Here is a 25,050-nt window from a genome sequence, read left to right on the forward strand (position 1 = left end):
AGGCACCGCGAAGTCTCACCGGCTGTTCTCACGCATGCCCACATCCAGACCGCAGAAACGCCGTTCTAGAAGATCATCGAGCTTTCCTCTTCTGTCTTCAGTTTTTGAGACAGACCATCCCTGTGCAGCTCAGGTTTACCTTGAACTCACAGTTCTCCACCCCCAGCCTCCAGGGTCCCGAGATGAGAGGTCTGTAGCACCATGGCCTTTCCTTCCTGGTGGGAGCAGCATCCGGGACCTGAATGGGAGAGAGTTGCTTTCCCTTAGGACTTAATTTATATTCCTTTCGATCATGTACTTCTTAATGGATCTCTGTTTACGTTTCTTTTCCTGTTGCTGTGATAAAAGTTCCGACAAAGCGGCTTGTAGGAGAAAGCTTTTCTTGACTCCCAGTTTCTGGTTACAGTTCACCATGGCAGCGAAGTCTTGGCGACAAGAGCCCGAGGGTGCAGGTCACACTGCATCTGTGGTCAAAGAGCAGAATTCGGAACATACAGGAAGGCTCAGTGGGTAAACGTTTGCTGTAGAGCCTTTCACCTGAATTCCATACCTGGAACCCACATAAAGGAGCCAGGAGAAAAGTGACCCTTTGACTTCAGCATGTGTGCCGGGGCACACACAAAAACATACACTCACACTAATAAAGTACTCGTAAATGAAAAAGGAGGAGGAGTAAGAGAAGGAAGAAGAACACATCAACATCTGATAAAGATGGGTCCTCCCACATCGACCAACATAATCAAGGCAGTTCCCCCACAGACACCCAAAGGCTCATACCCCAGTCTAGGTTCTGTCCAGACAGCCATTAAGCATCACAACCTTGTTGCAAAGTTAGTTTCAGGGTATTCAAGAAATTTCCTTACCAACTAATTTTGTCTTGTCCTTTAAATTGCCTTTAAAAAATAAATCTTAGCAAAAAATAATGACTTCGTGCAAAATAAAAAACTGTAAGATTCTTAAGCTCTTTTTATGCTGTGGACCTTTTTGAATACTGTATTACAGAATAAAATTTCAGAAAACTATTTTGAAAGGCACAAAGCAAGATACATGTGTTTATAAAGGAAACTAATTATAATGAAATGTGGATTCTGCTGACATTTTCCATTGTAAGCTCTATTAACTCATTAGATATCTACCAGTTTTTGAAACAAGTAGCATGGACAATAAACAGCCGGTTGTGATTCCACTAAGAAGCATGACTTTGCAGTTCTTCTGATCTCTACTGCTGATAAATTACAATTAGTCCTTTTTTATGTTGCCACATATATTCCTAATTGGAAGAAACACTAACTTTATGTTGGAAGCTAATGAGAATAAATCTTTAATTTTCTCCCTTGAAGTTCATAAGTCCCTAGAAATTGATCATGGCCCCTGGGTTTGGTATACCTCAGATCCTATCATTCTAATATAGAATTCCATATCTAACAAAAATGTTTTCTTTACACTATCTTTTATTAGTTAGCTTTCCATCATTTTGCAACCATCTGGGACCAATAAACTTAACAGAGAATTCTGGCTCACATTTTGGAGGGTACAGTCTGTAGCTGGTTGGCCATTTGTGTGGTGGCATAATACATGATGGCGAGATTCTGTCACCCTCATGGTAGCTGGGAATGAAAGAAGAGAAGAGGGCAAGGCCCCGGTATGCCCTCCAAAGGCACATACCCAACAGTCTAACTTCCTTCCACTAGCCCTTCCTCAGAACGACCCTCCTCTCCCACAGTGTGTCACTGAGAGCAATCAAGCCCACAGCAGATGGACCTTCAGTGGCCACTTAATCCTATTCAAAATAAAGATTTGGAGCATCACCCACCTACTCCCTCAGTTTGGGGGATTTCTTATATTTTGGTTGTGAGCCTAGCCTTTAACAGCTGAGCCATCTCTCCAGCCTGGGGGATTTCTTTTGTAGTGGATGCAGCTTTGATTTCTTCCTTCTCTTTCTTTATTTCCTTAGCTAATAATATACTTAAATCAAATAATCTCCAAACATTAGAAGTTTAGAACATTTAAAAGGAATAAAAAATTTCTCTCCTCCACCACTTTTCTTCTTTTTATATGGCATGAGCAGAGACAAGTTTAAGTCAGGGTAAACACTGCATGACTTCCCTACTGTGCACAGGCTGAAGGTAGACAGCTTTTAACTACAGGAAGTTCTACAACTTCCCTTGTCTGTCTGTGCCATAGGATTGCACTTCTATAATAGGGCTGAAGCCTCACCAGCAAGTATGACTAAGATCTTGTTTGTGGAAATGATGAACAAGGTTCTCCACTTCATGTATCTTGATGAGCTGCTTTGAAGAGAGAAATAAGAAAGCTGAACTGGGTGGTGGTGGCACATGCCTTTAATCCCAGCCCTCAGGAGGCAGAACTCTGTGAGTTCGAGGCCAGCCTGGTCTACAAAGCGAGTTCCAGGAAAGGCGCAAAGCTACACAGAGAAACCCTGTCTCGAAAAAACAAAACAAAACAAAAAACAAAAACAACAAAAAAAAGAAAGCTGAAAGCTGAAATGTCAAGATTTTAAGTCATTTATAACTAAATTACAATTATTATACTGTTAAATCTCAATCTGATTTGCCAAGATTCTGCACAGGGACTCTTATGCTCAGTCATTTATACAAAATATTTTCTAAAATATTTCCCAAGCATAAACATTTTAATTAAATTGTGCATTTTTCTTTTCTGGCAAGTTATTGCTATTTATCATCTATTTGGTATAAAAAGCCTAGATTATTATGATTTCCATTTGTTCATTTTGAAAAGTCATAATGATCCATAAAGACTCTAATCTGATCTTTTGTTATGTATAATGTGAGAGCTATGATCCTTTTTAAATGATATGCAGCACTCTTAACATTTTCAAGTGTTTAGAGGAGTTTAAGATATAAGACTCTTTTCTAGTATAGACCTGAGCATGCCCATCCTTTGAATATGTCATACAAGTAAATTACAGCATGTTTAAAATTGAAAATGCAACATAAAAAAAGAAATGATATAAAATAATTTAAAAGCATAAAAATAAACTGGGGAGTAGTGGTGCACTCTTTCAATCCCAATACTCAGAAGGCAGAGGCAGGAGAATCTCTGATTTCAGGGCCAGTCTGACCTACAGTGTGAGTTCCAGGACAGTCAGAGCTACAACGGGGGACCATATCAGGAAAAAGAAAAAGAAAAAAAGGCAGACAAATAAAATACTAAATTCAAAATGAATATTTCAAACGCAGCCTATCACTTCACACAGTCAGACAGAACTTATTTTGAGGTTCCTACTACTTACTCATGATAGAAGCCATCAGATGAATGTTGCTTCAACATTCAGTGTTTGATATGTGTCGTGTGACATTGTTACCAGGTAGACATGAACAAATGTCGGCTTATCTCTAGGCAGAGAACCAACGACAGACAAAAGGATGGGAAGTATGGACATCATCAAAGTCCAGTTAGTGAAGCAGTAAGTATGACTGGGGTTACTCCCAGGAATGTGTATGAGGGGTAACTTACAGGAACAGAAACGACCACTAGACAGTTGCAGCACCAAAGCCCACCCTAGTATGGGTGACAGTTCTGGAAAGACGGAACCCTGGAGCACACTGCACTGGCGAAAGGAAGCTCAATGGGTTGACAGCTGTCCTTCCTCAGTGTCTCAGTTGATGTAGGCCTCTTGCAGGCAGCTCAACTGGGCTTTGTTTCCTCTGGGCAGTTCAGCTGGCTTCTTTCCGGCTGCTTCTTCTGAGCAGCTTCCCAGCAGCCCAGCGTGTCTGAGAATCCACCTTGCAGCTTGCCTAATCAGAGAGTTTTTGCATCTGCTTGCCTTGTCTGAGAGTGTCTCTCAGCAGTCTCAGTTGTTTACACATTACACATTCTTGAGGAGGGAGGCTCCCATTGAATCTGTCAGTTTCAGGGACTTCCTGAAGCTGTTTTAAGTTGTTTACTTCCTATCTCCACGAGCTTCTCTAAAAATGGGGTGTTTCACCTCCTTTTGCATCTGGTCAGTTCATCTTCAGGTAAATATCTTCTCTTTCTTTCACCTCCCTTCTACATTCTTTGTTTTAAAAAGTTTTTTTTTCTGAGGATGGAGGGTTTTAATCTCTGAGGAAACTGTTACACAACAGTAGTGAGACATTGTGACAGATGATTAGTAGTGTAATAATGGAATATGAAATGACATCTATCATTTAAAAACTAAAACAATTGATTGACTCCTTTAGCAGTAGCTTCAGCACACCCATTATGTGATTCTTCTTAAAGCTGAATGTATCACATCCTCTCTTGTTCTCTAAGAATCTTCATTCTAGCACAGAAACAGATCAAAGTAGGCAATAAATGCATAATATTGGATGTTGAATTGTGCAATGAAGATCACCATGAAGAAAAGAGGGTGAGGGAATAAAGGGAAGTGGGGTGCAACTAGTATGGACTTGTGCTGGTTAGTTTTCATCAATTTGACACAAATTAGAATCACCCTAGTAGAGGGGTTATGAGATTGGACTTGTGGCAAGACTGTCAGGCATTTTTATTAATGACTTACATTGGAGGGTCCAGCTCTCTGTGAGCAGTACCAGCCCTGGACAGGTCATCCTGCAGTGTAGAATAAAGCAAGCTAAGCAAGCCATGGATAGTAAGCCATGCACAACAAGCAAATTAACAGCATTCCTACACAATCTGCTTCAGTTCCTGCTTCGGGGTTCCTGCCTGAACTTCCTACCCTGACTTCATTCAGTCAGAGATTCGATCTGTGAGTCAGAAGATGAAATAAACCCTTTTCCCATCTAGGTGGTTTTAGACACTGCTTTATTACGGTGTTGGAAAGCAAACCGGAACAGCACTCCTCTGAACAAATAGTGCTTGCATAGTGATTTTAAAGAGAAGCCTTAGAATCTACCTGTGTAGGGCATGCAGACTTGAGCAACAGCATCAAAAGTCCTGGAGATAGGAATGCACTTACATGAAAAAGTATAAAGACCATTTCTCCTGTGCTACAGGAAAGAATGTGACATGTAAAAGGAGATCAGGAATGGATGCCTTTGCTAAGGATGTTTGCTTTAATGAGAGTGTGTCCCACACACTTAGAGGTTGTCAAGCTTGAATTCATTGACTTTTTTTTCACAGATGCATACTTGTGTGTGTTAATGAAATACTCAGGAAAATAATTTTTATGAGACAAGGTATATTTGTCTACTGCATATGGATTTAAGCCCATGGTTGATTGAGCCCATTGTTGTGGGGTCTGTGTGAGTCAGCATTCAAGGCTGAACTGTGTGGCAAAGAAAAGTTTCTATAGTTTGGATCAGAAAATCTCTCCCAATTTCATACATTACAAACATGATTGGCAGCCTTTACCAATAAAGGGAAGTGGTGAGTCCTTTAAGAGGTCATTCCTTATGGAGAGGATGCTGTTATTAGAGTGTGTCCTTGAAGGAGATATTGGGACCAGATCTTTTCTTTCATTTAGTCCATAACATTCATGGTGTGAGCCTCCTCTACTACACTTGCCTACCCTGAGCCCAGAAACTGTGAAGCTGGATGATCCTGGTCACAAAACTTTGAAATCATCATGCACAATAAACCCCTCTTCCTTATAAGTTTCTTTATTCCAAAGAGTTATGAGAGGGATACATTGTTTGTAACATAAAAGCCATTCCTGCCAAAGTCAAGAAGCATAGAAGAGAGAGATGAGGGGATGAGGGTCCCAGTTCCCCCACCAATGCATGTTTCTAGTATCCAGAAGCTCTCTCCCTAAGATTCTCTTCTTAAAGTTTCAACCGCCTCCCTCCCAATAATGAAATGGACTGAATACCATGCCTTTAATAAAGCATAGGATAATATCTAATAAAAGTGGGAGATGGACTGGAGCTATATATAGGTGGCTTAGAAGCTAAAGGCAGAGGACCAGGATTCAGTTCCCATCACCTCCATGGAAGCTCACAAGTATCTGTAACTCAGTTTCAAGGAATCTGAACATTTTCCAAGATAGCAGTCAGACTGCATTAGTATGTAATATGTCTACATTCTGGTACTTCAAAGGTCCAACTTCCAAGGGTAGCTGCATTTTGCATTATTGAGACTAAGCAACTCCACACATGAATCCTGAAGGGACCAAAATCAGTTCTCCACGGTGGGAAAAGATGAGGAACACCAAACACTTGCCATCACCGTCTTCCTGCTGCCCAGGGATCAACCATACCAACCAGATTATAAAATCATTCCTAGGTTCTTGTAAGATGAACCCAAGCATTGCCTGCAACCTCACATAAAAAGTTAAGACTTATCCAGGTGTGGTGGCTTAAGTTTTTTATTCTAGGACTTGCAAGGCAGAGACAGGCAGGTGGATCTCTGAATTTGAGGCCAGCCTTGCCTACAGAGCTTGTTTCAAAACAATGAGGGCTGAACAGAGAAACCCTGTCTCCAAAACAAAAACTAAAAAAAGTGAAAAAAAAATGTAAAACTCAGAAAATTTGTCTAAGATGACAAGTGCATCTATTTTCAAATTCTATTAAGATCAGCAACTACATTATAAATAGAGATAGATTTTGATGGGGGAGTAATTTTTTTATTCTAGGAAAAAATGTGGGCATTTTAAGATTGGTAATAAATAAGGCCAGGGAAATGCCACTTGGAATCATGTCTAACAATCTGTGTTAGATTCTTATGATCCACATGATGGAGAAACAGAACCAAGTTTTACAGTGTGTCTTCTGACCTCCACACTTGTGCCAAAGCATGCACCTACACATAGACATGTACATGTAAGTGCACATACATATACACACAACAGATGGATGATAGAGATAGACAGACAAATAGACAGATAGTTAGACAGACATTAGATAGATGATAGATAGATAGATAGATAGATAGATAGATAGATAGATAGATGATAGAGAGATGGATGTAAAAAGACTGATAGTGTTACTTCATAGAAAATGGGACAGAAAGAATGTCAGATCAAGAGGATGGGAAGATGTATAGGTAAATAAGTCTGATGCTCACAACGTGGCTTTTGTACGTATGTACATAGTAGTTCTTGTTACCCATACAAGATATGTACAAGACAACATTTCATAATAGATGTAGGAGAGGGACTTGTGACCCCTAAGGATTTGTTGGTAGTTAAAGATTTTTGGGTGGGGGTGGTCATTTTCTTCAGTGCTGTAGCTGCTAATAAATTTCCATTGCTACAGGAGATAATTTTCAACTCACATGTGGAAAAGCAACCCTACTTAAACTCAATTTCTCTCTCTCTCTCTCTCTCTCTCTCTCTCTCTCTCTCTCTCTGTCTCTCTCATGCACACACACACACACACACACACACACACACACACACACATGCAGGAGAGACAGAAACAGAGACAGAGTGATTGGTAGTGATACAAAGACAAAAAAATCAAATATAAATACTGTCATATTTTGAATCATAGACTTCAATGAGCTTACATGAGCTGTTGGTACTTACAAATGGTCTCAGCTCATTGGTAAAGATACAGATCATTATTGGAGAAAATGTATGGAGTTTTGTCTTTAAGAAAGTACCAAAAGCTTAAATAATGTATTTGCTTCCTGTTGTACAGGAAAATTGATTGACAGGAAGTCCATCTTTGCCCAATCATCTTCACAGAGGACTGCATGGATCGGGAAACACAGGACTCAAGCCATTCAGTTAGTAAAAACTAAAATTCATTCAGGTCGGTGGCATCTATGAAACTGACTCATACCCTCTGAAACAAAATTTTAGTACAACATATTTCAATTGAGTTATTTCTTTATAGCAATATTTATGCTTCCTAAATATAGAAATACCGTTAATCTTTCTTTAAAGTACTTCTAGAATCTCATCTCAAAAATAAATACCTTCACTATGTACTATAAGAAAAAAATGTTACTTATTATTGTTTTGCAGAACATTTAATCCAGTGTTTGGGGGGGAACAGAAGAATTTATAGGTGGCTATAGCTGGCTGATTCTTTATAGAACACAAAGGTGGAAGACAGACACATTGACTTGCTTGCTGGTGATGATGTATGCTCAGATCAATAATATAACGCAAGAATATTAAGCAATTTTACTTCATAATAGGTTGTGGAAAGTGACCACACTTTGCATTTCCTGACTTTGTGGTGGTTTGGGGCTTTCAGTGGCTCCATCAACATAAAGAAAATGAGAGTCTAGTGAGCTTTACTTTTGCATCACTGTAAAAATACTTGGAAAATATGATGAGCAGGAGGAAGCAGACAGATCTATAGGGCAGCCCAGCTTCCAACCTGAATTCCACCCCCATATATACTTTCATGCTATTTCAAACTTCTAAGCAGTTCAAGCCAAACTATAAGCTCTTGAATATATTAGGTCCCTCACGATTAATGATGTATCACTGTCTTTGAGCAGAAGGAATGTTCTTTGGTATTCACTTAGTTAAACTAAGTTCACTAGGTTCATTGTTTTACTGATGAACATCATTTACTGTCATTGAACTCGCTTTATTTATTGAATGAAATAAAGTTCAGGATTAAGAATCTTATGGGTTCATCTTACCCTTCTCAAAAAAAAAAAAAAAAACTGAACTGATAGAGTCAAGATGCGACTGAATAATTAATATGCTATTAATCTAACATTCTGACAAAACCAAATGAGCTGCCAGGCATGACATCATGATAGAACATGTATTGTATACAAGGCCAAACTCAGTATACCAAGACCCAGACCAGTCAAGGATACATAAAAGGCCCTGTCTCAAAATGTAAATTAATACATATTATGTAATTTGCATTTAAGGGTGGACAATTAAATAAGATATTAGTAAAAAAAATGAAACGTCATTTAATGTTATTATTGTTAACATGCTGACTTTTGTTACAAGACAAAGTAAGAAAATTAGTACTTGATCTCCATCTTACTGATAAATTCACTGACAAAAGGATCCTAGAATCTACCAGAGGAGGAATAGTGGAAGTGAGTGAAATACATGTGCAGAGCATGAAACAGAAGGCAGAAGCCAGTTCCAATTCAAGACCCTTGTGATAGTAATGCTGTAAAGTCCTGTGTCTGAGAATATACTGCAGTCATAGCCTTCTGTGCCTAATTAAATAAATAAATTTCTCCTCTTCCGATTATTTATTTATTTATTGTCTAACTAATCTAGAGACTTACTAGCAACGATTGCCAAAAAAGTATCTAGACAAATTTTCATTTAAGAACAGATGATGAGCACCAATGAAAATCACTAGGAATTTAGGTCATCCTTGATCAGATTTGGCTAGGGACAAAAGCTTCAAGGAATATACAACCAAGGTAACACATGGTTATTTTATTTCCTGGTGCTGTATGGTGTCATGGGGATGTAAACATTCTTATATGCATTCCCCAAGTAAACTTTGGAATTTACTGAAAATTAATATGGTTTATGCTGAACTTTATCTATGACCTTTGCTCTATAGAACATAAGCAATGAAAGAATCTATTTCAATCTGTTTTAATTTTATTTCATGATTTCATCGCAGAAGGTTTAAAAGATATTTAAATGCCTGGTGTACAAAACCCTACATTATTTTGATTAATATGTTGGCAGTTTTACAAAAATGTTTGTTTTTAATTACCAAAAAGAACCAATCCATATTAAAAATTAAATGGTTGCATTAAAAAAAAGGAAAGAAAAAACTCTGGCTGCTTATTAAGCTAGAGTTAGCCATAAAAACATTTTTGGCTCCCCTACAGCAAGAGAAAGATTTATCTAAGCTACACTATTAAAATATCCATTTGGGCTGTCAACAAGTATGTCAAATATCAACCAAATATGATTTAAAGTTCCAAAGCCATAAAAGAGAAATATTCCTCAGATTCTTGTAGAATCTGCATTGTTTCAAAGAATTGGGGAGAGTGCCAAGCTGGCACTAGCTCTGAGGAAGATGGACAGCTGTTGGGGTAACAGAGGAGACCTCAGCCAGGCTCCCTGTCTCCCTGCTTCCTTGCCCAGCCCCGGTGTGACCTCTGCTTCTCCAGTTCTGATGCTTCTGTGTGCACATGCCTGCTCAGGGGCTGCCAGTTCACTTTTACAATTACAGGTTTACTAGTCCCACTTCAAGTGTGTTTCATACTGTAATTACATTTCATCCCCCCCCCCACTGCAACTTGATGTCCATCAAATGCATGGACATTGATCATTTACCACAATTTTTAAGGATGAAAAGTGACAATAACATCATTGTCCTTGGGGATCTCATAACATAGCAATCATCTGGTAAAACCATTAAGGGAAAACTAGACTATGGATTTTTCAAATTTATTTTATCCCTAAACTCCTCTAAATAGTTTACTTAATCTTCACAATCTTTCTTTTCATAGGTCAAAATGATTAGTATCATAAACACATAGCAACATAGCATGCCCTGATTTTCAACCTACTGTTGTGTCCATTAAATGAATAGTTGTAGTATAACATATGTGAATGGATTTTCTAACAAGTGACATTCTTTAACTTCTGAGTGAACTTAATGGTTCACTTTATTCCCTTTTAACTGCATTCCAGTGTCTGTTTAAGAGTCATGCTTATATTATGGTTGCCTCAAGAAAAAAAAACAGACCAATGAAATTTATTAAATAAAAGTGAATGACACTATTTAGTGAAAATATTTTGGGAAATAATTTATACATACAACTGATAAATTGTTATTATCCAAAAATACACAGAGGCCTCAAGCAACTCAATAGCAAAATAAATAAATAATTACCCATATAAAAAAATAGGCCAATGGCCTTAAAATATGTATAAAATGGAGACATAACAAATGTGTGGCAGGCATCTGGAAAAGACTCAACATCGACAATCATCAGGGAGATGCAAATCAAAGCGACAATGAGCTGTTCCCTTGTAGGCACCTCACAGAGGTCTCAACAGCTAGAATCAAAGGATGACAAATGTCAGTGAACCTGTGGCAAAAGGCAACCTTCATGTACCATTGCTTAGAACATAAAACAGTATTAGAGTTCCTCAGTAAAAAAATACAACTACATATGATCTCGCAATCTCACATTGGGTTGGTAGCCAAAGGATGTGAAATCAGTGTTTTAAAGACACCTAAATTCCAATGTTCATTTCATTACTATTCACATTAGACAAGGTACCCAATCAACCTACATAACCACCATGGATGGGAGAAGAAACTGTGTTATGTAGTGGAATGCTATTAATTCTTACAAAAGAAAGAAATGCTGCCTTTTCTATAGAGTATATGAACCTAAAGGACACACAGCAAAGTGAAATAAACCAGGCATACAACTTCAAATACCACATGGTGTCATTTATTTGTAGAACTTACAGGAGTTAAACTCTGCAGCAAAGAATACAGTAGCTAACCAAAAACATATGTAGAAGTTTGGAGGAATGGAGAGAGACTGATCAAAGGGCCAAACATTTCAGTTAAACAAAAGGATAAATGTTTGAAACCCACGGGTCAACATGGTGACTACACTCACTAATATGTATGCTCAGAAGACTGAGAGGCTCAATGGGAAAACACTTGCCTGGTTGGGGGTATAGCTCAGAAATAAGGACATGCTTACATATATGAGCCTAGGATCAGTTCTTAATGACAAAGGAGTTGGGGGAACAAGACGTACAAAGCAGAAGCAGTAGAATCCCATGCTTAGAGAGTTAAAAGCAAGCAGGATTCAATATTGGGTTCAGTTTTCTCGGTGTGAATAAGATGCTGGGGATTCTGACTGTTGGTAACTAAGAATAAAGGCCAACGTTCAGTGAAGCTAAAAGGGAAATGAGTATCAATCTTGAAAAAGTTGTTGTGATATTCCAACACTTCCTAAAGCATGAGAAAGGAAAACTTAATCTTTTTCCATCTGAATGTTGTCATCATAAAATTCTAAAGTAACTTGGAAATAAGAATGTGAATTCCTTAGAAAGCCCAGAGAGAATAAAAATATACTACTGAGGTTGAGACTTGACATCTCTATTAACTGAAATGCCTGAAGGAAATAGAGCCAACTATGAAACTCAGAATCTCCAGATTAAAAAAAAAGTTAGCACCATCCGTGGACATTGCTGCATCCTGGCTCAGTGATGTCTGAGGAATGCAGGAGAGTCAGTCAAAACGTCTTCCCAAGGACCAACAATAGTTTCCTCCTCACTCCAACTTCTCAATTCAAGCTATATACTAGTCTACACTTTATGCGGGAGAAATTCTACTGGGGACATATTTGATTCTAAGTTCTCCTGCTTGTACCAAATTTATGTTTTATATGTTTTGAGTTGAGCCTGTAGTCTGTGTGAATCCTTGAAAATGCCTTCCTTTCTTTCTTTCTTTTCTTTCTTTCTTCCTTCCTTCCTTTCTTTCTTTCTTTCCTTCTTTCTTTCTTTCCTTCTTTCCTTCTTTCTTTTTGAGACAGGGTTTCTCTGTGTTATTTTGGTGCCTGTCCTGGATCTCACTCTGTAGACCAGGTTGGCCTCGAACTCACAGAGATCTGCCTGGCTCTGCCTCCTGAGTGCTGGGATTAAAGGCATACACCACCAACAACATACTGAAAATGCCTTTCTAAAAATTAACATGTAGAGCCAGGTGTAGTGGTGCACAACTTTGATCCCAAACCTTGGGAGGCAGAGGCAGGTGGACCTCTCTGAGTTTGAAGCCATCCTAGTCTACAAAGCAAGTTCCAGGATAGCCATGGTGGTTACACAGGGAAAAAAAACTGTCTTGGAAAAAAAAATTATTCTCCTTGTAGACTTCTGTCTACTAAACTTATCATATTGTTTTTGTGCCAACAAGGAAGTCTTTTTAGAAATGTAGATGTCTCTTTATCAAAACTTTTATCATTATCAGAATAGAGTCAGCTCCAGGTAACAGCTCAGTAGAGAGCAGGGAGCCCAAAGGGGCCCCTGAGAATTGTCTCCCTTGGTTCTTGGGCCTGGAGTTTTGCCTTTATCCTGCCACTAATGTAGAGGTGGATTAGGTAATACAGCATCTTCCTGGCTGCTTAGTCATATTTCTCTCTGAAGTGCCTGAATATACACTCAGTTAAAAATGCACGAGACTGAAAGTAACCATAGATATTAAACCCACAGCTGTGCTAATTTATCCTCTCACAGAAGATATACTAGTTTGGATGCTGTTATAGATGGAAAACTCAAAGGAGAGGGAGCATTCGAGCCTGGATAACTCTGACCAAGTCATAACTTCACAAATAAGAATTTCAGGTGAATGAGAGAGGAATGGGGTAAAGTGGGTATTCTGAATGTAGAATCACATTTTCCATGCAGAGCCAAATGCTGAGGTAGCCCATGTAAAATCAGTAATTCTGGATTTCTCTCCCTTCCTCTGCTGTCCCTTTGTTAGACTCTGCCCCTTACTCCTTTTCCAGGGCCTCAAATCTCTCTAAGGTTCTGATCTCCCTGTCTTTTCCTCTGTTCTCATTATAAGCTGACAGTTGAGGTGAGTCATTTCCCAGGCCGTCCCTAACATGATACTGGCCCCTGACTTACACTCTCTAATAATTGTAAAGATACATGAAGATTCAGGATTTGAAGACATAATACAATCCCTGCATCCTAAACTCATTATTTACAAAATTATTTACAAAACTAAATATTTACATCATTTCAACATATCCACAGCAAATGTGCTCCAACACAAACCTAATGCACTCTGGGACTAGAAACTTCACAATTATTTTAAAGACTTCCTCTTTATGTTGGGTATAAATTAACTTTTTGAAGTCTCCTTCTTCATATTTCATATGGCTAGTAAGAATAAGAAGTGCAATCTCACTTCATACTGTATCAGTCCAAAGGTCCAGAAAAAGTAACTACCTAGCTTTTACTGTGGTTTAAGATTAATCAAGTCTCCTTTTTTAATCAAAAATTCTTCATGTAACATAGTTTGAGGATCAAGATACAGTAGACAGTATAGTAATAGTCACATTCTCTCATTCTTTGTGTAGATACATTGGGTTCCAGTAATAGAGGGATGTAGTTCAGTGGTGTACAAGAGTTTTGAATCTGAGTGGGTCTTGTGGCTTGCTTTGACTAGGGAGACACATCAGAGATGACTTTTCTGTATATTTTAAACATAAGCTTGTAATGACAGTGTCACTGTCTTGGAACTGGGCTTGCCATGGTGACTGTAGCTTAGCTGTCAGTCAGCACTAGTCTCCAAACACGTGGAGGAGGCGTTCAGCAGCAGACTGACTGGCTGACTGCAGTTGCTCGAATGAATCAAAACAAGACTAGTAGCTCAGTTGACCAAAGTCCAAACTGAGGATCCCCCAAGATGGTGGCTGTTGGGGGAGGGAAGAGGGTAGGAGAGAGTAGAGGGATGAATGGGACCAGAATGTACTATATACATGTAGGACATTTGCAAATAAATTCTAAAAATAATTCATACTTCTGCATAAAAAATCCCAACTTTCTACTATATATTGGCATGTGAGGTACCAGCTAGACAGTGATAAATTTCCAAATTGCTTTCTCCCTGCCTTTCTGAACCTCTTTCAATCTTGTCCTCTCTGATCTCTGCCCTCTGCTCCTATAAATTGTCCTGCTTATTATTAGTTAACATTAGTCAGCTACATATCACCAATTAGTGTACAAGAGTCTCTTTAAAAAGGCACACTAATTTACAGCCTGGATACTAGATAAATGAAATTATATGTGAAAAAAAAATGTACAACAAAAAGCAAAAACAACTCCCTAAGTGTGTCTTGATAGCCACCTTCAATAATCTCAGCATATAGGAAGTTGAAGAAAAAGGCTCAGGTGTTCTAAGTCATGTTCAACTTCATCCTCAGTGACTGACCACAGTGCCAGCCTGGCATATAATGAGACTTTATCATCAACTTCCTTCCACTGATTTCCCATCTAACATTTATGTCTTGTTGCTTTATTTTTGTTTTGGATTTATGACTCACTGAGTTTAACCAGGGCTACTTTTGTGGGCATGATGTGTGTGGCACTACCTATGAATCATGAGTAACTCATCAAAGGATATGACACTGAAGACAATAGTGGAAACATCCAAAGACTACCATGATCTCCCTAATTTCCCATGAGCTTTTACCCAAATCCATATCAGAATGTTTACTGGCTCAGTCTTGTACAGGCCTTCTGGAGGCAACAGCCGCTGCTCTGATTTCATGGGAGCCATGGACATGTCATGCCCATAAGACTGTCTTCTGGTCTTCCTCCTTATTGCCCAGCTCTTCGATTCTTTTTCACCCCTTCATGATGTTCTCAAAGCCTTGGAGGAGGTGATATGGGTGTCCCATCGAACACTGAGCAGTCAGCAGTCATTTGTTCTGAGCACTTGGAGAGTCAGCCCTGAGTCTGCATTAACTGCATTCACTACAAAGCATACCTTCATTGATAAAAGCTGAGGACTGCATTAACCTGTAGATAGAAACTGATTAGGAACATGCATCCTTTAAGGGCAGTTTCCTCTAGCTTTAGGGCCAATTTTCTAACAGCGAGGTATAGAAGAGGCCCCCAACGGCTTGATTGTCTTGGTTGTTGGTCATTCCTCTCTTGGGCTCCTGTTTAGACTCTAAGTTCCCTGCGTTCTGAGCTCTTCCTGCCATTTATTCAGATGGAGCTAAAGGTCCTGCTGTTTATGGAGATGCTGCTAAGATGGTCATAGTGCTGAGGAAGGGGGGATCTCACTGGTGAAAGACTACACCTGTATAGTTTGTGTGTGTCCTGTAAGTGATTGCCTATTCTCCAGTGATGGTCTTTATCTTCACTTCTCGGTTAACTCATGCCTCTGAGTGCTCAGTCGCCCCAAAGTTTTGCAGCCTGAAGTGTGAGTTGGGCCACTTCTGCATGGCCCTTTCTTCATAGCTTTGTCCTCAGCCTCCCCCAGTGGTCGGAATTATGTGGATGCTGCTCACCACCTCCCATGCATGCAGAGAGTCCTGCTGTACAGGTGATTCTCCTCCTGGTCTTGACAGCCTGGTGGCTTTCCACCTATTAAAATTAGTATTTTATTGGGAGTTTCAAGGGAAAAGGTAAGCTCATCAAAGGTTCTGAAATACTCGTTTATATTTAGAAAACATTTAATGTGCTATTTGAACCCTACATTGTCTAATCCCTTAACATTATCACCTAAGAATGATGGCAAGGATAATACTGAAAATTAAAGAAGAGGAAGAAAAAAGAAAAAAAGTCTCAGAAGAGGTAAAGATAAGTTGCCGATTTGGGAAGACTATAGACATCTCAAAACTGTGGCTTCAGAGTTAGGTGGTAATTTTATTTTTAAATGAGAGCACTGCTTAACTGAATCATCACTACACACATCGAGATACTAATCCCTCAATATGCTCTCACTGTGCTTGGGATCAAGGTGCCAGGCCCCATGGTGCTGTCCTCTATTTTTACAAAGGAATTTACAGCCACTTCAATGTGTGAGCCTGTGTGTGTGTATGCCTGTGTGTGTGTGCCTGTGTGTGCATGCCTCTGTGTGTGTATGCCTGTGTGTGTGTGCCTCTGTGTGTGTACCTGTGTGTGTGTGTTATCACTATAGCTACTTTGATTCTACAAACATCAACCAATAATCACATCTGAACTAAATAGTTTCAAAACTATGTATTACCTGACACTTTACAGAAAACCATGTTGGTCCAGATTATGGTTACACCTCAGGAATAGAAGTCTAACTTCATTATTAAATGAGAAATAAATCAAATAATGTAGAGAATCAAAGTTAAGGAGAAATGAGTGGAAAAGTTTAGTATTGTTAGCTCAAATGGTTTTTTAAAATTATGTTATTTAAGTATAAAAAGTGAGTGAACAACATATCTAGGATGGACTATAGTTGAAGACATTAAAGTCAGGTTCTCTTACAACAAAACTCTGTGCCATTGTTTAATTACATAATGGAGCAGTGGATCAGAGAATTTGATGTAATTTCTTCACCATAATCTCAGTAGATACAGCAGTATATGAGAAAAACAGACACCTGGGTTTGTTTCCAGTCCATATTGTTTACAAACACCAATGGCTTGGACAAATCCTGGGTCCTCTAGATTTTAGTTAGCTCTCCAGAGAGGCAGTGGGTTAACTGCACAGCATTACACTGACTATGATCCTCTAAGGTTACAGAGCAGCAGGTAAGAGTGTCTTCTCTGGTGTGTGAGGTGATCCAGTGTTCTACTTATTCTAACATCAAACTGAGGAATACTGAAACTGTGGATGTGTTATATGCCTAGTCCTTATTTGGATTGCCTTAGAAAAATCATTTATGCAATTCCATGCTCCAGTTTCCTTTCCACTAAAGCAGCAATAATAGTGTTTGTGTCTTCAGGTACCGAGATATACTGTTCTTTTGGCAAAGCTATTTGGAATGATTTGGACCAAAAAAAGATGCATAAATACTAAATTCTTGTTTCAAAATTAATTTTATGTTATTACAATAATTCAAAAATACTTAACCTTGCCCTTTAGAATTCTGCATAGAAAATGCAAATTAAATGCTAAATTCTACATAGTCCTTACTCATGTGTGAAAAAATTAGATATTCTGCATCGTAGACAACTCTTCTGAAATAATGTCACCATGTAATATCACTGTTAGCTTTCCCAGCTGAGAAATGCTGTTTTCATGAATAGTGATAAGAAAGGAATTTGAATGGAATTTTACATTCTCATGCCTTGTTACATAAAATTGTCACCCAGGACTATAAATTTTATCCCTTTTATACCAAATATAAACTATCAATTTCAAATGTATAGTATAGATTTAAATGCATTTCTTTCCATTTAATTTTTAAATGTCAGATAAACACTGTTGAGTAAAAAGAACTTACAATATGATTATCTAACATCAGATATATTAAATAAAACCATGACCCCCATCTATTAATATATTAAAATCCTTGCTATTTGTGTAATCCATAGCAATTGAGAATGTTTGCCTTAATAATCCAACTTACAGTAACATTTTTAATATGAATTTTTTAAAGGTCTGGACCTTTAAAAATGTGATAAAACTACTTCTTTTTTAAATATTCATCCTTAACATTTGATATTTATGCTGTTAATTAAAGTACTCAAAAATTATGTTGATATTTCATCAGAAAATGTGATTACCTATAATATGAGCTATGCATGTTTGTGAGAGATTGTAAATTAATTTTAAAAAGTACTTTAAATACACATTCGACTAAATCAATTTTTTAAAACGCATTTATCTGTATATAACGTAATGATCAGGAAAGTGTAGGGCTTTGGTTGAAGATCCTGTCATTGTTTGCTGAGTTGAAATTGATTATTTAATATTTATGGAGCATCTATGAAGTTCACTGGAACCCATAAAGCCTGATCTTTGTCTGAAGGAGTGTATACTAACATAAGCAACCTTTAAAAGGGGCTCACTAATGAAAGAGCGGGGAGAAGAAACACCTTATCAAAATAGAGTTCTGACAACAGTTTTGTCCTCTGGACCTCAGTTTCTTTTGAGAGCCCATCAAAGCACGCTATCGTCGTTCACTGTTTCAATGTGGCAATTTAGAGCCGCATCTTTGGTTTTTCATACATACTAATGGTGTATTTTACCTGCACCCTTTCAAATTAAGTTTTGAATATCAGATGTAAAGTATGTGTGTGTTTGTCTCTCTGTTTACTTTGTTTTCTGAGACGTTGTCTTCTGTTCCCCAAGTTAGCTTCAAATTCCCTGCACAGCTGTGAAGGGCCTTGAACTCCTGAGTCTTATCCTAAACACAGGGATTATAGCCCCACAGTACTACACTACAGCCCTTTGTAAAGTATCCCCAGCATGGGTGTGGTCCTCGTTTCAAACTCCTGTTAGGCTCAATCTGGGTAGCTTTTGTAGTTATTCCACTTTCCTCCTTTGAAAATGTGTAGCTCTACATTTTATACATCCTGTCTGAATCTGTACTTTAATATTTATGCAGTTTTCTTTGATCAATCCAGCACTGTAGCCACCCACGGCATTTTATCTTAAGCAATGAACAAATCCGGGACGACTGAGATAACTTCCCACCGGTTAGTACATTTTTACCGAAGCCCCTGGCCAGCCAGCTCCTTAACAGTCTTGAAGTCTTTTCCTTTGTGCCCAATGGTGAAGACTCACAGTGATGCACTGAACAGCCTCCTCTAAGCAACAGCTTTAAAACACATGTGAGTGACTTCAAGACGATGGACTCCTATGAAGTTCCCATGAGGTCACCACCATCCCAGTCACTTCAGATAACTCCTTAGGACTTGGGTATAACTTTCAAGAACTGAAAGTAACGTCACGTGTCTAGCCCAATATCATGAAAGGGTGTGACTCCCATATGGAAAAACAAAGAAGCCAGTAAAACGGAAGCCCAGCGATCAATAAAATGTGATGACAAGGGATAAAGTCAGATATGCAATGAGGAAAGGAAGGAATTTTGTCATATGTAGCTTTTATTGTGGCTCTTAGTGTTGCCTACCTCCTGACCTTAATGTTTTAATTAACGTCCACTCTTGAGTGGACTGATGGGCTGGACCCAGAGGAATGCTCTGAGAAAAGGCCACTTCTCAGATTGGTGTGTAAAGAAGACTGGTTTATTTTGTTGAAGTTCTCTTACCATTTGCCCACTCTTTCTGGCAGAAGCCAGTTGCCACAATGTGAGGTGACCTACAGATATGCCCATGAAAATAACTGAGTCTTCCATTCAGTGACTCACAGGCCAAGTTGGAGACTGTAACAACCACATTAGAAATATTGGAAAGGACCTTGACAACTGGATCAGTCCCATCAGAAAACTCCAGTTGACACCTTGTACAAAACCCTAAGTCAGAGGAATGAGTTAGTGTGCAACCAGATCCTGACCCAGAAAACAAACAAACAAACAAACAAAAACCTATATTACATAAATATTTCATGTCTGAGATCATGAGGTTACAGGGTAAATTATTATGAAACATGTAGATACATCATCTAGTGTGACATCATCTAGTGTGACATCATCTAGTGTGACATCATCTAGTGTGACATCATCTACTGTGACATCATATAGTGTGACATCATATAGTGTGACATCATAGAGTCCTTTGGATTTTGTATTGCACTGCTGTGGTTTTCAGTCATCTTTCTGGATGAAATGTAAAACAATTGGATAATTTAGGGAATTAAAGTGAAGAGCATTTTGAAATGATCTTGAGGTATGGTATACACACCTACAATGCAAGAACTCAACAGGCTGAGGTAAGAGGATCTTGAGTTCAGATTAAACCTGGACTTCATAGAACCTGGACTGCATAGAACCTATATCAAAAGAGATGGGGAAGGTAGAATTACTTTTGCTCCCATACTGCCACACTGGGCACACTTTTGGGGCCACAAAGGCAAAAGTATCAAGAAGTACTAAGAAGCCATTGCCCTAGTTCAAGTGAGAAATGATTCAGGGCTGAACCAAGGCAGAAACTGTGGAAATGAAAAGTGGTCAGAGTCTAATACATTTGCAAAAAGAGCCAAGAGCAGTTGGATAATGGAATATAGTAAGATGTGAGACAGAAGGGAAGAAATCAAAGGTGTTTCCAAAATATCAAAAGAGACTGCAGTCTCAGAGACGCTGAGAGCTGTGTGTGTGAGAAGTGGGTTGCAGGTGAAAGATGGAAAGTTGCTTGGTGTGAAGGCTGTTCCATTTAATATCCATATTAGATATCCTTTGGCAGTTTCCAAGTGATTAGCTCAGCATATGAGTCAAATGTTCAGGGCAGAGGTCCAAGATGCAAATATGACTTTAGAGATATTTGAAATACAGGCAGCATTTAAAGTCTGGAGTTGAGTCCATGAGACCATTAATAGAAGCCATACAAGCACCAGGCCAGGAGGCACTGTAAAGATTAGAGTGCAGAGGTATCCTCAAGTTGAGCACTGAGAAAGAACAACTATAAATAAGTAAAAAGATAAGGAAAGTACATAGCCTAGAAATCAAGGAAAAACATTCAATACTCTGTGTGGACACATGTGCTTCCAGTGCTTCTGATGGACGATCGAGAAGTAGGGCTGTAGTTGGAGAGCTTCTCTCCAGCCCCTGCCAAGCCCTATTAGTCCAACAACCCACTTATAAAATAAACATATAGACATTCATATTATTTAAACTGATTGGCCATTAGCTCAGGCCTACCATTGTCTAGCTCTTACTCTCATATTTAGCCCATTTCTATTAATCTATACTTTGCTACGCTGCTCATGGCTTACCAGTACCTTACATCTTGTCATGGCAGTGGCCGGCAGTATCTCTCTGTCTTCACCTTCCACTTCCCAGAAATCTCTCTCCTTGTCCTGCCTATACTTCCTGCCTGGCTACTGGCCAAACAGCATTTTATTTATACAGAGCGATATACACAGCACTTCCCCTTTTCTTTTTTTTTTTTTTAAAGGAAGGTTTTAAGTTTTACATAGTAAAATTACATATAACAAAACAATTATTAAGCAAGAATTATAGTTACAATATTAAGGAAGATATCCTATCTAGCTTATATTTGTGAGTCTGAGGTTTTTATATCTAACTTGTCTTTTATCATAACTGAGGAAATTATAACTGTCTAGTCTTCAACCACATCAAAGATCTAAGAAGGATATAATATTACCTGAGAAACAGGAGAAGGATGCAGGCAACTTTCGGGAGTCTTGCAGGATAGACAGAGACAGCTGGCAGCCTGGACAGTCATAATATTCCTTTGTAAAGTTGGGACATTTGTCTTCAGCCCACAGGGCTAGAGTCTCTTGATCACTTCTCTCAGTGTCCTATAGAATGTCTGGCAGTTTCCTCTGTGAAGCAGGAACCTGAAGGACCATTTTGTCAAGCAATGTTTAGTGGTCACCTTTCTATGGGTCCTGCATGTTCATTTGATCAAGCAGTCTAGGCAAGAACAGTTTCTTGCCCAAATGGCTATTTTTTCCAAGGTGAAGATAATATATGAAGTGTCTTCAATGCCCATCCTCCTCTCTGAAATAAATTGGTGATGCCAGGAGCAGACATGTCCCACTGTCCAGAAAGTCTAAATTTTAAAAATATTTTAAAGGCCATATTCTGTAGGCCTTTGAAGTATTTGAAGATTACCTATCTATCTGAAATATCTCTATGTATATCTAGAAGACTTAACTAACATGGCTACGAGTATGATTATCATAGATGACTAATTATTAATCTATTTTTAATTATCCATTACAATTTAAAATGAGCTATATAAACATAATACCTTAAACAAGAGTAGAAATATACACACAGTATAATAAAATTAACTTTAAGTTTGTATCAATAGACTAAAATCTATACCAATGTAAAACATTTTAAACAAGCTGTTGCTCTCTAGAAGTAAGTTCATTAATCTGTCCTTTCATCCTATTATATCCATATCATATCCCCCTTTTTTCTTTAGGAAGAGATCGCATTTATAATCAACCTGATTTAAATAAAAATATTGGTTTTTCTCTGTCCCACACCAGAGGCCTCTTCTGATTTGGGACACAAGAATCTCTTAACCTTTTCTTTTAGCAATATGTCTGGGTTTAGAGAAGGAGTGAGCCAATTCCATCTCCAAAGCCAGCTTGATAATTTTGGGAATGTGGGGCATAGTTTTTCTTACTACTTCCTGCTGGAGGGGGGCACTGTATCTTATGGAGACACAAAGAAAATTTTAGGATTATGGAGTAGTCCATGAGGGTAAACCTCTGAGCCAGTTGCCTTGAAACCATTCTGGATGTTGGATCATCTGGGCCATGGTGTCATTGGAGACCTTTCAGGTGGTCTTGGCTGATCAAACCTGTATCTTAATCTGGAACAAATCCACAGCCTCTGGCTTTCTGTGGAAACAAAAGCAGAGACTCTTTCCCAAAGCAACATATCCTTATATCCAAATTTTGAAATCAAGGTACCTTTAAATTTTACATATTTGTTTAACTCAACAGCTTTTACGATCAAATATTTTTTTGTAGTTAAAAATCCCAAAAATAACACAAACCAGATTCTCTGTGTAATATCCATCTTTGTAAGACTGAAATGCCACTATGGCTGCTGGCTCCGCCCACCTCAGCTTCCCAACATGGCGGTGGTACAGTTTATTGCCAGCTCTGGGTCTGGAGCCATGTGTACCATCAACTATCAGAAGCAGTTCTACCAAAGCAGCGCATAGCCCAGAACCCTTTTTTTTTTTTTTTTTTTTTTTTAACTTGCAAAGGCTAAATCTACCATGCAGCAGAGTAAAGTGTTGCTTGTAGATTCCTCATTCCCAGCACACTGCAGGTCAGACACAGGACAGGAACCCACCATAGTAGCTCAAACCAGCAGGCTGCCGCTAACTTGAGAGAGACAACTAGGAAGCTGTTTTCAGTTCTGTTTTAGAATCTTTTTTTGTCAGGTTTTAGGTGGAAACTCTTGCCAACACATTGGGCGCCATTTGTAGTTGGAGAGCTTCTCTCCAGCCCCCCTCTAAGCCCTATTTGTCCAACAACCCACTTATAAAATAAACACACAGACATTCATATTATTTAAACTGCTTGGCCATTAGCTCAGGCCTACCATTGTCTAGCTCTTACTCTCATATTTAGCCCATTTCTATTAATCTATACTTTGCTACGCTGCTCATGGCTTACCAGTACCTTACATCTTGTCATGGCAGTGGCTGGCAGTATCTCTCTGCCTTCACCTTCCACTTCCCAGAAATCTCTCTCCTTGTCCTGCCTATACTTCCTGCCTGGCTACTGGCCAATCAGCATTTTGTTTATACAGATCAATATCCACAGCATAGGGCTGAAAATGAAGCTTTTACTTCATCAACATGGAAATTGTCTGTGCTCATGACAGGAGCAACTTTAGGAACGCTAACAGAATGAAAGGGACAATGGGTAGGTAGAAAAACACTTAAAGGAGGTGTTGACAAATATTCAATAGAGCTTGACTGTAAAGATGAGAAGGGAGAAACTATTAGCTTAAGGAATATGTGAGACCAAGAAAGGCTTATTTAAATCCAGTAAAAATAAGGAGTCCAGTTGAAGAGAGGGAGGAGGGATTGTACAAGCAAGGGAGGGGTCAAGATCATAACTGGGGAATCCACAGAGACAGCTGATCTGAGCTAGTGGGAGCTAGTTGGACTCTGGACCAACAGATAGGGAGCCTGCATGGGACCAACCTAGGCCCTCTGCATCTGTGTGACAGTTGTGTAGGTTGGTCTGTTTGTGGGGCCACTAGCAGTGGGATCACCACCTGTCCCTGGCTCATGAACTGGCTGGGATGCCTTGCTCAGCCTTGATATAGGGGAGGAACTTAGTCCTGTCTCAACTTGGTATGCCATGCTTTGTTGACTCCCATGGGTGGCCTGCCTCTGTTTGAAAAGAGGAGGAGTAAATGGGGTGAGGGGTAGACAGGTGGTGGGGAGGGAACAGGAAGATAGGAGGGGAGGGAAACTGGTTGGTATGTAAAATAAATGATAAAATTTATTTTAAAAAATAATAACAGGAGGTTTGCATGCTGATAATTTGTTTAAAGAATATAAATGGTTGTCAAAAATGAAGTAAAAGTTGGAAGTAGGAATTCATTTCAAGAAAAAAATAAAACAAAATACACAGACATACAAATTTCAAGGAAGAAACTAGTCTGTCATAATGAGTTTTTAAGCTAAAAGAACAGATTTTCTGAATTCTACCCAATGTGTAGAGTGAGCAACAACTCAAGCAGGAACACAGCCTGATAAGAAAGGAATAAAGCCCTTTATTCTTAAGCCTCCCTCCCCTCCCTCCCTCCCTCTTTCCTCCCTCTACCATTTCCTTATTTTAAAAATCTATTAATGAAATGTTTTTGTTTAATGACTGTTTAACAAATAGTATCTTTTGTGTGATATTTTGTTTGTGTTCTGACAAATAAATCTTGCCTGGAGATCAGAGGGCAGAGTTAGCCACTAGTTAGCCATAGAGGCCAGGCACTGGTGGCATACACCTTTAATACTAGCACTTGAAAGGTGGAGACAGGAATATAAGGCAGGTGGAGACAGGATCTCACCTCACTACCCCACCCCCATTTGGTCTGAGGATTCGTAGAGGTAAGAAGTTTCTAATGGCTGCTGCTCTGCTTC

Source organism: Onychomys torridus, chromosome 14 (assembly GCF_903995425.1).
Source record: "Onychomys torridus chromosome 14, mOncTor1.1, whole genome shotgun sequence".
NCBI classification, from domain to species: domain Eukaryota; kingdom Metazoa; phylum Chordata; class Mammalia; order Rodentia; family Cricetidae; genus Onychomys; species Onychomys torridus.